Source organism: Hyla sarda, unplaced genomic scaffold, assembly GCF_029499605.1.
Source record: "Hyla sarda isolate aHylSar1 unplaced genomic scaffold, aHylSar1.hap1 scaffold_172, whole genome shotgun sequence".
NCBI lineage: Eukaryota > Metazoa > Chordata > Amphibia > Anura > Hylidae > Hyla > Hyla sarda.
In genome coordinates this window covers 441,180-455,237 of record NW_026608360.1, presented here as the reverse complement: position 1 = coordinate 455,237, position 14,058 = coordinate 441,180, and the positions used below count along the sequence as shown (strand labels likewise).

At 46.1% G+C, this 14,058-nt stretch overlaps 7 non-coding genes across 7 annotated transcripts; all 7 read left to right on the top strand.

Moving 5' to 3' along the window:
• The first annotated feature begins 84 nt into the window (after nucleotides 1–84).
• Nucleotides 85–275, top strand: LOC130312543 (U2 spliceosomal RNA). Its single transcript, XR_008860655.1, has one exon. It is a non-coding gene; the product is annotated as a U2 spliceosomal RNA (small nuclear RNA).
• Nucleotides 276–2,372: 2,097 nt separating this feature from the next.
• Nucleotides 2,373–2,563, top strand: LOC130312542 (U2 spliceosomal RNA). Its single transcript, XR_008860654.1, has one exon. It is a non-coding gene; the product is annotated as a U2 spliceosomal RNA (small nuclear RNA).
• Nucleotides 2,564–4,568: 2,005 nt separating this feature from the next.
• Nucleotides 4,569–4,762, top strand: LOC130312576 (U2 spliceosomal RNA). The gene has a single exon (XR_008860687.1). It is a non-coding gene; the product is annotated as a U2 spliceosomal RNA (small nuclear RNA).
• A 2,127-nt stretch (nucleotides 4,763–6,889) lies between these two features.
• Nucleotides 6,890–7,085, top strand: LOC130312577 (U2 spliceosomal RNA). Its single transcript, XR_008860688.1, has one exon. It is a non-coding gene; the product is annotated as a U2 spliceosomal RNA (small nuclear RNA).
• Nucleotides 7,086–9,232: 2,147 nt separating this feature from the next.
• On the top strand, nucleotides 9,233–9,423 carry LOC130312567 (U2 spliceosomal RNA). Its single transcript, XR_008860678.1, has one exon. It is a non-coding gene; the product is annotated as a U2 spliceosomal RNA (small nuclear RNA).
• A 2,089-nt stretch (nucleotides 9,424–11,512) lies between these two features.
• Nucleotides 11,513–11,703, top strand: LOC130312575 (U2 spliceosomal RNA). Its single transcript, XR_008860686.1, has one exon. It is a non-coding gene; the product is annotated as a U2 spliceosomal RNA (small nuclear RNA).
• A 2,106-nt stretch (nucleotides 11,704–13,809) lies between these two features.
• On the top strand, nucleotides 13,810–14,001 carry LOC130312574 (U2 spliceosomal RNA). The gene has a single exon (XR_008860685.1). It is a non-coding gene; the product is annotated as a U2 spliceosomal RNA (small nuclear RNA).
• The last annotated feature ends 57 nt before the right edge of the window (nucleotides 14,002–14,058 follow it).

The following is a 14,058-nucleotide window of genomic DNA, read 5'->3' as shown; positions in this document are numbered from 1 at the left end:
GAAAATTGTCTGGCAGCCTCCCTGACAGCAAGCAGTGATAGTGCCCATGAAGGGCACCTTGTTGGGCCCGCCCCTTTCACGGTTATCGCTTCTCGGCCTTTTGGCTAAGATCAAGTGTAGTATCTGTTCTTATCAGTTTAATATCTGATACGTCCCCTATCTGGGGACCATATATTAAATGGATTTTTGAGAACGGGGGCCGATTTCGAAGCTTGCTTCCGTCGCCCTATGCATTGACCCGATATGGCAGTATCTTCGGGTACAGTGCACCACCCCCTTACAGGGTTAAAAAGAAAGATTCCTACTTTCATTGCTACCTGCTTGCTGGCTAGCCAGCTAGCCAGCCCTGTGGGCCTTGCTGCTGCTGCAGCCAAAAAACAAAAGGTGGTGCTGCTGCTGCTTCTGCTTCTGCTGCTTCTGCTTCTGCTTGTGTCTGGCCGCTGTTGGAGCGTCCAGGCACAGGACTTCTGCTGCTGCTGACTAAATGGCCTCCTTAATTGGATCATTTGAGTAGCCAGCACACCTGTGCAGGTAGGGCATGACATGATAGGCAGCTGCCTTGATAGCGGGTGGGTGCTGAATGTTCCTAATTGACAAAATAAGATTAATGCTTATGAAGAAATATAAAATCTCATCCCTTCCCCAATATCGCGCCACACCCCTACCCCTTAATTCCCTGGTTGAACTTGATGGACATATGTCTTTTTTCGACCGTACTAACTATGTAACTATGTAACATAACATGGGGGGGGGGGGTCTCCTGGCTGTTCACACAGGTGTGTCATTGCTGTACATTGACCATGCATTGCTTCTGTGGTATTGCAAAGGCAAAGACAAATGCTTCCAGCCATCCATTGCACTAATGGATTGGTCATCAGCTGGCTGTCTATGTCCCGCATCAATATAGACCAAAGTACAGAGGGTTAGGCTATGCTATTGTGCACCTACCTGATGCATCAGAAGGTGCGAGGCCCTTGCTAAATTCTGTGCACAGACTTTGAGATCTATACTTTAGACTGTATCTAAACCTGCTCCAACATGGACTGACATTCTGGCCTACTTTCAGCCGATGCGACTTGTCTGTCGCTGAACAGTCGCTTTTTATGTATTCAGCACCTATGTATAATGTTGTAAAAATGCTCTAGAAGCTAAAGTCGCAGAAATGTCACACATATTTGGCCTGCAACTTTCTGTGCGACAAATTCAGACAGGAAAAATCAGTATAAATCCTTAGAAAATTATCCCCCAGTGTCTCCATCTGCTGGCGGTATTGAATAAGCATTGCTGCACTGATGGGGTATGCATTAGACGAAAAAAAAGAAGAAAAAGAAGAATAATACGCCCAGAAAAGAGGCGAAAAGGAGAAAAACGTAAAAAAACGTGAAAAAAAAGTAAGAGGAAGAGAAGGGAAAAAAAGGTGGAAATGGGTTTAAAAGTGATTTCGGCGGAGAAATATATATATATATATATATATATATATATATATATATATATATATACGCGCACACACACACATATATATAAACGTATTCTCCGTTGAGATATTGCAGCCGCTGCTGTGTCCAGGCCCAGGAGCCTTAGCACTGTGCTGTGATGTCACTCAATACCACTGACATCACTAGGTGTAAACAACATCTCTCCTTTGCTGTGTATGTGACTATGGAGCTGTTTGGTGATGTCGTCTATTATGGCCTTCATAGAAGCAACAGGAGATTGTTGCATCCATCTAGAACCCTCAGAACTACAGTGCTATGATGTCACTCACTTCCACAGGCCTTGCAGAGTGTAAACAACAACAACCCAGCTTTGTTGTGTATGTAACCATAGGGATTTGTGATGTCACCTAGAACCTTCACAGCAGCGACAGCTTTATGAGGAGCATCAGCACTGCTCTGCCTGAGCAGAACCATCACCGCCATAGGTTGTCAAATAACCCGGGTTTAACCCACACAGGTAAGTCCAATGGGGTGCAGGCATGTCCTCTATGCTTACAGCTTCCCGTGGGTGTTGGTTTGATACCGTTTGGGGACAGCCAAGGAGGCATCTGCAGGCAACAAAGGTAGGTGTGTGCTTGTGTGTGTGTTTCCTATGCAGATCCTAAGCCCAGTGTCACATGCAAGTAGGAGGAGTAAGAAGGGTTCCTGGCAAATCCGGGTTATGGATTGCATTTAAAAAGGCCCCGTGGGAGTGCAATGGGCCCCTGTCTTGCTGCTTAGCAATAATGGTATGGGTTTAGGTTCTGCTGTGTGTACTGGTGGTTGACTGCCCCCCAGCCCAGAGTGTGCATGGAAAATTGTCTGGCAGCCTCCCTGACAGCAAGCAGTGATAGTGCCCATGAAGGGCACCTTGTTGGGCCCGCCCCTTTCACGGTTATCGCTTCTCGGCCTTTTGGCTAAGATCAAGTGTAGTATCTGTTCTTATCAGTTTAATATCTGATACGTCCCCTATCTGGGGACCATATATTAAATGGATTTTTGAGAACGGGGGCCGATTTCGAAGCTTGCTTCCGTCGCCCTATGCATTGACCCGATATGGCAGTATCTTCGGGTACAGTGCACCACCCCCTTACAGGGTTAAAAAGAAAGATTCCTACTTTCATTGCTACCTGCTTGCTGGCTAGCCAGCTAGCCAGCCCTGTGGGCCTTGCTGCTGCTGCAGCCAAAAAACAAAAGGTGGTGCTGCTGCTGCTTCTGCTGCTTCTGCTTCTGCTTGTGTCTGGCCGCTGTTGGAGCGTCCAGGCACAGGACTTCTGCTGCTGCTGACTAAATGGCCTCCTTAATTGGATCATTTGAGTAGCCAGCACACCTGTGCAGGTAGGGCATGACATGATAGGCAGCTGCCTTGATAGCGGGTGGGTGCTGAATGTTCCTAATTGACAAAATAAGATTAATGCTTATGAAGAAATATAAAATCTCATCCCTTCCCCAATATCGCGCCACACCCCTACCCCTTAATTCCCTGGTTGAACTTGATGGACATATGTCTTTTTTCGACCGTACTAACTATGTAACTATGTAACATAACATGGGGGGGGGGGGGTCTCCTGGCTGTTCACACAGGTGTGTCATTGCTGTACATTGACCATGCATTGCTTCTGTGGTATTGCAAAGGCAAAGACAAATGCTTCCAGCCATCCATTGCACTAATGGATTGGTCATCAGCTGGCTGTCTATGTCCCGCATCAATATAGACCAAAGTACAGAGGGTTAGGCTATGCTATTGTGCACCTACCTGATGCATCAGAAGGTGCGAGGCCCTTGCTAAATTCTGTGCACAGACTTTGAGATCTATACTTTAGACTGTATCTAAACCTGCTCCAACATGGACTGACATTCTGGCCTACTTTCAGCCGATGCGACTTGTCTGTCGCTGAACAGTCGCTTTTTATGTATTCAGCACCTATGTATAATGTTGTAAAAATGCTCTAGAAGCTAAAGTCGCAGAAATGTCACACATATTTGGCCTGCAACTTTCTGTGCGACAAATTCAGACAGGAAAAATCAGTATAAATCCTTAGAAAATTATCCCCCAGTGTCTCCATCTGCTGGCGGTATTGAATAAGCATTGCTGCACTGATGGGGTATGCATTAGACGAAAAAAAAGAAGAAAAAGAAGAATAATACGCCCAGAAAAGAGGCGAAAAGGAGAAAAACGTAAAAAAACGTGAAAAAAAAGTAAGAGGAAGAGAAGGGAAAAAAAGGTGGAAATGGGTTTAAAAGTGATTTCGGCGGATAAATATATATATATATATATATATATATATATATATATATATATACGCGCACACACACACATATATATAAACGTATTCTCCGTTGAGATATTGCAGCCGCTGCTGTGTCCAGGCCCAGGAGCCTTAGCACTGTGCTGTGATGTCACTCAATACCACTGACATCACTAGGTGTAAACAACATCTCTCCTTTGCTGTGTATGTGACTATGGAGCTGTTTGGTGATGTCGTCTATTATGGCCTTCATAGAAGCAACAGGAGATTGTTGCATCCATCTAGAACCCTCAGAACTACAGTGCTATGATGTCACTCACTTCCACAGGCCTTGCAGAGTGTAAACAACAACAACCCAGCTTTGTTGTGTATGTAACCATAGGGATTTGTGATGTCACCTAGAACCTTCACAGCAGCGACAGCTTTATGAGGAGCATCAGCACTGCTCTGCCTGAGCAGAACCATCACCGCCATAGGTTGTCAAATAACCCGGGTTTAACCCACACAGGTAAGTCCAATGGGGTGCAGGCATGTCCTCTATGCTTACAGCTTCCCGTGGGTGTTGGTTTGATACCGTTTGGGGACAGCAGTAGGAGGAGTAAGAAGGGTTCCTGGCAAATCCGGGTTATGGATTGCATTTAAAAAGGCCCCGTGGGAGTGCAATGGGCCCCTGTCTTGCTGCTTAGCAATAATGGTATGGGTTTAGGTTCTGCTGTGTGTACTGGTGGTTGACTGCCCCCCCAGCCCAGAGTGTGCATGGAAAATTGTCTGGCAGCCTCCCTGACAGCAAGCAGTGATAGTGCCCATGAAGGGCACCTTGTTGGGGCCCGCCCCTTTCACGGTTATCGCTTCTCGGCCTTTTGGCTAAGATCAAGTGTAGTATCTGTTCTTATCAGTTTAATATCTGATACGTCCCCCTATCTGGGGACCATATATTAAATGGATTTTTGAGAACGGGGGGCCGATTTCGAAGCTTGCTTCCGTCGCCCTATGCATTGACCCCGATATGGCAGTATCTTCGGGTACAGTGCACCACCCCCTTACAGGGTTAAAAAGAAAGATTCCTACTTTCATTGCTACCTGCTTGCTGGCTAGCCAGCTAGCCCAGCCCTGTGGGCCTTGCTGCTGCTGCAGCCAAAAAACAAAAGGTGGTGCTGCTGCTGCTTCTGCTGCTTCTGCTTCTGCTTGTGTCTGGCCGCTGTTGGGAGCGTCCAGGCACAGGACTTCTGCTGCTGCTGACTAAATGGCCTCCTTAATTGGATCATTTGAGTAGCCAGCACACCTGTGCAGGTAGGGCATGACATGATAGGCAGCTGCCTTGATTAGCGGGTGGGTGCTGAATGTTCCTAATTGACAAAAATAAGATTAATGCTTATGAAGAAATATAAAATCTCATCCCTTCCCCAATATCGCGCCACACCCCTACCCCTTAATTCCCCTGGTTGAACTTGATGGGACATATGTCTTTTTTCGACCGTACTAACTATGTAAACTATGTAAACATAACATGGGGGGGGGGGGGGTCTCCTGGCTGTTCACACAGGTGTGTCATTGCTGTACATTGACCCATGCATTGCTTCTGTGGTATTGCAAAGGCAAAGACAAATGCTTCCAGCCATCCATTGCACTAATGGATTGGTCATCAGCTGGGCTGTCTATGTCCCGCATCAATATAGACCAAAGTACAGAGGGTTAGGGCTATGCTATTGTGCACCTACCTGATGCATCAGAAGGTGCGAGGCCCTTGCTAAATTTCTGTGCACAGACTTTGAGATCTATACTTTAGACTGTATCTAAACCTGCTCCAACATGGACTGACATTCTGGGCCTACTTTCAGCCGATGCGACTTGTCTGTCGCTGAACAGTCGCTTTTTTATGTATTCAGCACCTATGTATAATGTTGTAAAAATGCTCTAGAAGCTAAAGTCGCAGAAATGTCACACATATTTGGCCTGCAACTTTCTGTGCGACAAATTCAGACAGGAAAAAATCAGTATAAATCCTTAGAAAATTATCCCCCAGTGTCTCCATCTGCTGGCGGTATTGAATAAGCATTGCTGCACTGATGGGGTATGCATTAGACGAAAAAAAAAGAAGAAAAAAGAAGAATAATACGCCCAGAAAAGAGGCGAAAAAGGAGAAAAACGTAAAAAAAACGTGAAAAAAAAGTAAGAGGAAGAGAAGGGAAAAAAAAGGTGGAAATGGGTTTAAAAGTGATTTCGGCGGAGAAATATATATATATATATATATATATATATATATATATATATATATATACGCGCACACACACACATATATATAAACGTATTCTCCGTTGAGATATTGCAGCCGCTGCTGTGTCCCAGGCCCAGGAGCCTTAGCACTGTGCTGTTGATGTCACTCAATACCACTGACATCACTAGGTGTAAACAACATCTCTCCTTTGCTGTGTATGTGACTATGGAGCTGTTTGGTGATGTCCGTCTATTATGGCCTTCATAGAAGCAACAGGAGATTGTTGCATCCATCTAGAACCCTCAGAACTACAGTGCTATGATGTCACTCACTTCCACAGGCCTTGCAGAGTGTAAACAACAACAACCCAGCTTTGTTGTGTATGTAACCATAGGGATTTGTGATGTCACCTAGAACCTTCACAGCAGCGACAGCTTTATGAGGAGCATCAGCACTGCTCTGCCCTGAGCAGAACCAATCACCGCCATAGGTTGTCAAATAACCCGGGTTTAACCCACACAGGTAAGTCCAATGGGGTGCAGGCATGTCCCTCTATGCTTACAGCTTCCCGTGGGTGTTGGTTTTGATACCGTTTGGGGGACAGCCAAGGAGGCATCTGCAGGCAACAAAGGTAGGTGTGTGCTTGTGTGTGTGTTTCCTATGCAGATCCTAAGCCCAGTGTCACATGCAAGTAGGAGGAGTAAGAAGGGTTTCCTGGCAAATCCGGGTTATGGATTGCATTTTAAAAAGGGCCCCGTGGGGAGTGCAATGGGCCCCTGTCTTGCTGCTTAGCAATAATGGTATGGGTTTTAGGTTTCTGCTGTGTGTACTGGTGGTTGACTGCCCCCCAGCCCAGAGTGTGCATGGAAAATTGTCTGGCAGCCTCCCTGACAGCAAGCAGTGATAGTGCCCATGAAGGGCACCTTGTTGGGCCCGCCCCTTTCACGGTTATCGCTTCTCGGCCTTTTGGCTAAGATCAAGTGTAGTATCTGTTTCTTATCAGTTTAATATCTGATACGTCCCCCTATCTGGGGGACCATATATTAAATGGATTTTTGAGAACGGGGGCCGATTTTCGAAGCTTGCTTCCGTCGCCCTATGCATTGACCCGATATGGCAGTATCTTCGGGGTACAGTGCACCACCCCCTTACAGGGTTAAAAAGAAAGATTCCTACTTTCATTGCTACCTGCTTGCTGGCTAGCCAGCTAGCCAGCCCTGTGGGGCCTTGCTGCTGCTGCAGCCAAAAAACAAAAGGTGGTGCTGCTGCTGCTGCTTCTGCTGCTTCTGCTTCTGCTTGTTGTCTGGCCGCTGTTGGAGCGTCCAGGCACAGGACTTCTGCTGCTGCTGACTAAATGGCCTCCTTAATTGGATCATTTTGAGTAGCCAGCACACCTGTGCAGGTAGGGCATGACATGATAGGCAGCTGCCTTGATAGCGGGTGGGTGCTGAATGTTCCTAATTGACAAAATAAGATTAATGCTTATGAAGAAATATAAAATCTCATCCCTTCCCCAATATCGCGCCACACCCCTACCCCTTAATTCCCTGGTTGAACTTGATGGACATATGTCTTTTTTCGACCGTACTAACTATGTAACTATGTAACATAACATGGGGGGGGGGGGGGGGTCTCCTGGCTGTTCACACAGGTGTGTCATTGCTGTACATTGACCATGCATTGCTTCTGTGGTATTGCAAAGGCAAAAGACAAATGCTTCCAGCCATCCATTGCACTAATGGATTGGTCATCAGCTGGCTGTCTATGTCCCGCATCAATATAGACCAAAGTACAGAGGGTTAGGCTATGCTATTGTGCACCTACCTGATGCATCAGAAGGTGCGAGGCCCTTGCTAAATTCTGTGCACAGGACTTTGAGATCTATACTTTAGACTGTATCTAAACCTGCTCCAACATGGACTGACATTCTGGGCCTACTTTCAGCCGATGCGACTTGTCTGTCGCTGAACAGTCGCTTTTTATGTATTCAGCACCTATGTATAATGTTGTAAAAATGCTCTAGAAGCTAAAGTCGCAGAAATGTCACACATATTTGGCCTGCAAACTTTCTGTGCGACAAATTCAGACAGGAAAAAATCAGTATAAATCCTTAGAAAATTATCCCCCAGTGTCTCCATCTGCTGGCGGTATTGAATAAGCATTGCTGCACTGATGGGGTATGCATTAGACGAAAAAAAAAGAAGAAAAAGAAGAATAATACGCCCAGAAAAGAGGCGAAAAGGAGAAAAACGTAAAAAAAACGTGAAAAAAAAAGTAAGAGGAAGAGAAGGGAAAAAAAGGTGGAAATGGGTTTAAAAAGTGATTTCGGCGGAGAAATATATATATATATATATATATATATATATATATATATATATACGCGCACACACACACATATATATAAACGTATTCTCCGTTGAGATATTGCAGCCGCTGCTGTGTCCCAGGCCCAGGGAGCCTTAGCACTGTGCTGTGATGTCCACTCAATACCACTGACATCACTAGGTGTAAACAACATCTCTCCTTTGCTGTGTATGTGACTATGGAGCTGTTTTGGTGATGTCGTCTATTATGGCCTTCATAGAAGCAACAGGAGATTGTTGCATCCATCTAGAACCCTCAGAACTACAGTGCTATGAATCCATCTAGAACCCTCAGAACTACAGTGCTATGATGTCACTCACTTCCACAGGCCTTGCAGAGTGTAAACAACAACAACCCAGCTTTGTTGTGTATGTAACCATAGGGATTTGTGATGTCACCTAGAACCTTCACAGCAGCGACAGCTTTATGAGGAGCATCAGCACTGCTCTGCCTGAGGCAGAACCATCACCGCCATAGGTTGTCAAATAACCCGGGTTTAACCCACACAGGTAAGTCCAATGGGGTGCAGGCATGTCCTCTATGCTTACAGCTTCCCGTGGGTGTTGGTTTGATACCGTTTGGGGACAGCCAAGGAGGCATCTGCAGGCAACAAAGGTAGGTGTGTGCTTGTGTGTGTGTTTCCTATGCAGATCCTAAGCCCAGTGTCACATGCAAGTAGGAGGAGTAAGAAGGGTTCCTGGCAAATCCGGGTTATGGATTGCATTTAAAAAGGCCCCCGTGGGAGTGCAATGGGCCCCTGTCTTGCTGCTTAGCAATAATGGTATGGGTTTAGGTTCTGCTGTGTGTACTGGTGGTTGACTGCCCCCCAGCCCAGAGTGTGCATGGAAAATTGTCTGGCAGCCTCCCTGACAGCAAGCAGTGATAGTGCCCATGAAGGGCACCTTGTTGGGCCCGCCCCTTTCACGGTTATCGCTTCTCGGCCTTTTGGCTAAGATCAAGTGTAGTATCTGTTCTTATCAGTTTAATATCTGATACGTCCCCTATCTGGGAACCATATATTAAATGGATTTTTGAGAACGGGGGCCGATTTCGAAGCTTGCTTCCGTCGCCCTATGCATTGACCCGATATGGCAGTATCTTCGGGTACAGTGCACCACCCCCTTACAGGGTTAAAAAGAAAGATTCCTACTTTCATTGCTACCTGCTTGCTGGCTAGCCAGCTAGCCAGCCCTGTGGGCCTTGCTGCTGCTGCAGCCAAAAAACAAAAGGTGGTGCTGCTGCTGCTTCTGCTGCTTCTGCTTCTGCTTGTGTCTGGCCGCTGTTGGAGCGTCCAGGCACAGGACTTCTGCTGCTGCTGACTAAATGGCCTCCTTAATTGGATCATTTGAGTAGCCAGCACACCTGTGCAGGTAGGGCATGACATGATAGGCAGCTGCCTTGATAGCGGGTGGGTGCTGAATGTTCCTAATTGACAAAATAAGATTAATGCTTATGAAGAAATATAAAATCTCATCCCTTCCCCAATATCGCGCCACACCCCTACCCCTTAATTCCCTGGTTGAACTTGATGGACATATGTCTTTTTTCGACCGTACTAACTATGTAACTATGTAACATAACATGGGGGGGGGGGGGTCTCCTGGCTGTTCACACAGGTGTGTCATTGCTGTACATTGACCATGCATTGCTTCTGTGGTATTGCAAAGGCAAAGACAAATGCTTCCAGCCATCCATTGCACTAATGGATTGGTCATCAGCTGGCTGTCTATGTCCCGCATCAATATAGACCAAAGTACAGAGGGTTAGGCTATGCTATTGTGCACCTACCTGATGCATCAGAAGGTGCGAGGCCCTTGCTAAATTCTGTGCACAGACTTTGAGATCTATACTTTAGACTGTATCTAAACCTGCTCCAACATGGACTGACATTCTGGCCTACTTTCAGCCGATGCGACTTGTCTGTCGCTGAACAGTCGCTTTTTATGTATTCAGCACCTATGTATAATGTTGTAAAAATGCTCTAGAAGCTAAAGTCGCAGAAATGTCACACATATTTGGCCTGCAACTTTCTGTGTGACAAATTCAGACAGGAAAAATCAGTATAAATCCTTAGAAAATTATCCCCCAGTGTCTCCATCTGCTGGCGGGTATTGAATAAGCATTGCTGCACTGATGGGGTATGCATTAGACGAAAAAAAAGAAGAAAAAGAAGAATAATACGCCCAGAAAAGAGGCGAAAAGGAGAAAAACGTAAAAAAAACGTGAAAAAAAAGTAAGAGGAAGAGAAGGGAAAAAAGGTGGAAATGGGTTTAAAAGTGATTTCGGCGGAGAAATATATATATATATATATATATATATATATATATATATATACGCGCACACACACACATATATATAAACGTATTCTCCGTTGAGATATTGCAGCCGCTGCTGTGTCCAGGCCCAGGAGCCTTAGCACTGTGCTGTGATGTCACTCAATACCACTGACATCACTAGGTGTAAACAACATCTCTCCTTTGCTGTGTATGTGACTATGGAGCTGTTTGGTGATGTCGTCTATTATGGCCTTCATAGAAGCAACAGGAGATTGTTGCATCCATCTAGAACCCTCAGAACTACAGTGCTATGATGTCACTCACTTCCACAGGCCTTGCAGAGTGTAAACAACAACAACCCAGCTTTGTTGTGTATGTAACCATAGGGATTTGTGATGTCACCTAGAACCTTCACAGCAGCGACAGCTTTATGAGGAGCATCAGCACTGCTCTGCCTGAGCAGAACCATCACCGCCATAGGTTGTCAAATAACCCGGGTTTAACCCACACAGGTAAGTCCAATGGGGTGCAGGCATGTCCTCTATGCTTACAGCTTCCCGTGGGTGTTGGTTTGATACCGTTTGGGGACAGCCAAGGAGGCATCTGCAGCGGCAACAAAGGTAGGTGTGTGCTTGTGTGTGTGTTTCCTATGCAGATCCTAAGCCCAGTGTCACATGCAAGTAGGAGGAGTAAGAAGGGTTCCTGGCAAATCCGGGTTATGGATTGCATTTAAAAAGGCCCCGTGGGAGTGCAATGGGCCCCTGTCTTGCTGCTTAGCAATAATGGTATGGGTTTAGGTTCTGCTGTGTGTACTGGTGGTTGACTGCCCCCCAGCCCAGAGTGTGCATGGAAAATTGTCTGGCAGCCTCCCTGACAGCAAGCAGTGATAGTGCCCATGAAGGGCACCTTGTTGGGCCCGCCCCTTTCACGGTTATCGCTTCTCGGCCTTTTGGCTAAGATCAAGTGTAGTATCTGTTCTTATCAGTTTAATATCTGATACGTCCCCTATCTGGGGACCATATATTAAATGGATTTTTGAGAACGGGGGCCGATTTCGAAGCTGTCTTCCGTCGCCCTATGCATTGACCCGATATGGCAGTATCTTCGGGTACAGTGCACCCACCCCCTTACAGGGTTAAAAAGAAAGATTCCTACTTTCATTGCTACCTGCTTGCTGGCTAGCCAGCTAGCCAGCCCTGTGGGCCTTGCTGCTGCTGCAGCCAAAAAACAAAAGGTGGTGCTGCTGCTGCTTCTGCTGCTTCTGCTTCTGCTTGTGTCTGGCCGCTGTTGGAGCGTCCAGGCACAGGACTTCTGCTGCTGCTGACTAAATGGCCTCCTTAATTGGATCATTTGAGTAGCCAGCACACCTGTGCAGGTAGGGCATGACATGATAGGCAGCTGCCTTGATAGCGGGTGGGTGCTGAATGTTCCTAATTGACAAAATAAGATTAATGCTTATGAAGAAATATAAAATCTCATCCCTTCCACAATATCGCGCCACACCCCTACCCCTTAATTCCCTGGTTGAACTTGATGGACATATGTCTTTTTTCGACCGTACTAACTATGTAACTATGTAACATAACATGGGGGGGGGGGGGGGGTCTCCTGGCTGTTCACACAGGTGTGTCATTGCTGTACATTGACCATGCATTGCTTCTGTGGTATTGCAAAGGCAAAGACAAATGCTTCCAGCCATCCATTGCACTAATGGATTGGTCATCAGCTGGCTGTCTATGTCCCGCATCAATATAGACCAAAGTACAGAGGGTTAGGCTATGCTATTGTACACCTACCTGATGCATCAGAAGGTGCGAGGCCCTTGCTAAATTCTGTGCACAGACTTTGAGATCTATACTTTAGACTGTATCTAAACCTGCTCCAACATGGACTGACATTCTGGCCTACTTTCAGCCGATGCGACTTGTCTGTCGCTGAACAGTCGCTTTTTATGTATTCAGCACCTATGTATAATGTTGTAAAAATGCTCTAGAAGCTAAAGTCGCAGAAATGTCACACATATTTGGCCTGCAACTTTCTGTGCGACAAATTCAGACAGGAAAAATCAGTATAAATCCTTAGAAAATTATCCCCCAGTGTCTCCATCTGCTGGCGGTATTGCTGCACTGATGGGGTATGCATTAGACGAAAAAAAAGAAGAAAAAGAAGAATAATACGCCCAGAAAAGAGGCGAAAAGGAGAAAAACGTAAAAAAACGTGAAAAAAAAGTAAGAGGAAGAGAAGGGAAAAAAAGGTGGAAATGGGTTTAAAAGTGATTTCGGCGAAGAAATATATATATATATATATATATATATATATATATATATATATATATATACGCGCACCACACACACATATATATAAACGTATTCTCCGTTGAGATATTGCAGCCGCTGCTGTGTCCAGGCCCAGGAGCCTTAGCACTGTGCTGTGATGTCACTCAATACCACTGACATCACTAGGTGTAAACAACATCTCTCCTTTGCTGTGTATGTGACTATGGAGCTGTTTGGTGATGTCGTCTATTATGGCCTTCATAGAAGCAACAGGAGACATAGAAGCAACAGGAGATTGTTGCATCCATCTAGAACCCTCAGAACTACAGTGCTATGATGTCACTCACTTCCACAGGCCTTGCAGAGTGTAAACAACAACAACCCAGCTTTGTTGTGTATGTAACCATAGGGATTTGTGATGTCACCTAGAACCTTCACAGCAGCGACAGCTTTATGAGGAGCATCAGCACTGCTCTGCCTGAGCAGAACCATCACCGCCATAGGTTGTCAAATAACCCGGGTTTAACCCACACAGGTAAGTCGAATGGGGTGCAGGCATGTCCTCTATGCTTACAGCTTCCCGTGGGTGTTGGTTGATACCGTTTGGGACAGCCAAGGAGGCATCTGCAGGCAACAAAGGTAGGTGTGTGCTTGTGTGTGTGTTTCCTATGCAGATCCTAAGCCCAGTGTCACATGCAAGTAGGAGGAGTAAGAAGGGTTCCTGGCAAATCCGGGTTATGGATTGCATTTAAAAAGGCCCCGTGGGAGTGCAATGGGCCCCTGTCTTGCTGCTTAGCAATAATGGTATGGGTTTAGGTTCTGCTGTGTGTACTGGTGGTTGACTGCCCCCCAGCCCAGAGTGTGCATGGAAAATTGTCTGGCAGCCTCCCTGACAGCAAGCAGAATGATAGTGCCCATGAAGGGCACCTTGTTGGGCCCGCCCCTTTCACGGTTATCGCTTCTCGGCCTTTTGGCTAAGATCAAGTGTAGTATCTGTTCTTATCAGTTTAATATCTGATACGTCCCCCTATCTGGGGACCATATATTAAATGGATTTTTGAGAACGGGGGCCGATTTCGAAGCTTGCTTCCGTCGCCCTATGCATTGACCCGATATGGCAGTATCTTCGGGTACAGTGCACCACCCCCTTACAGGGTTAAAAAGAAAGATTCCTACTTTCATTGCTACCTGCTTGCTGGCTAG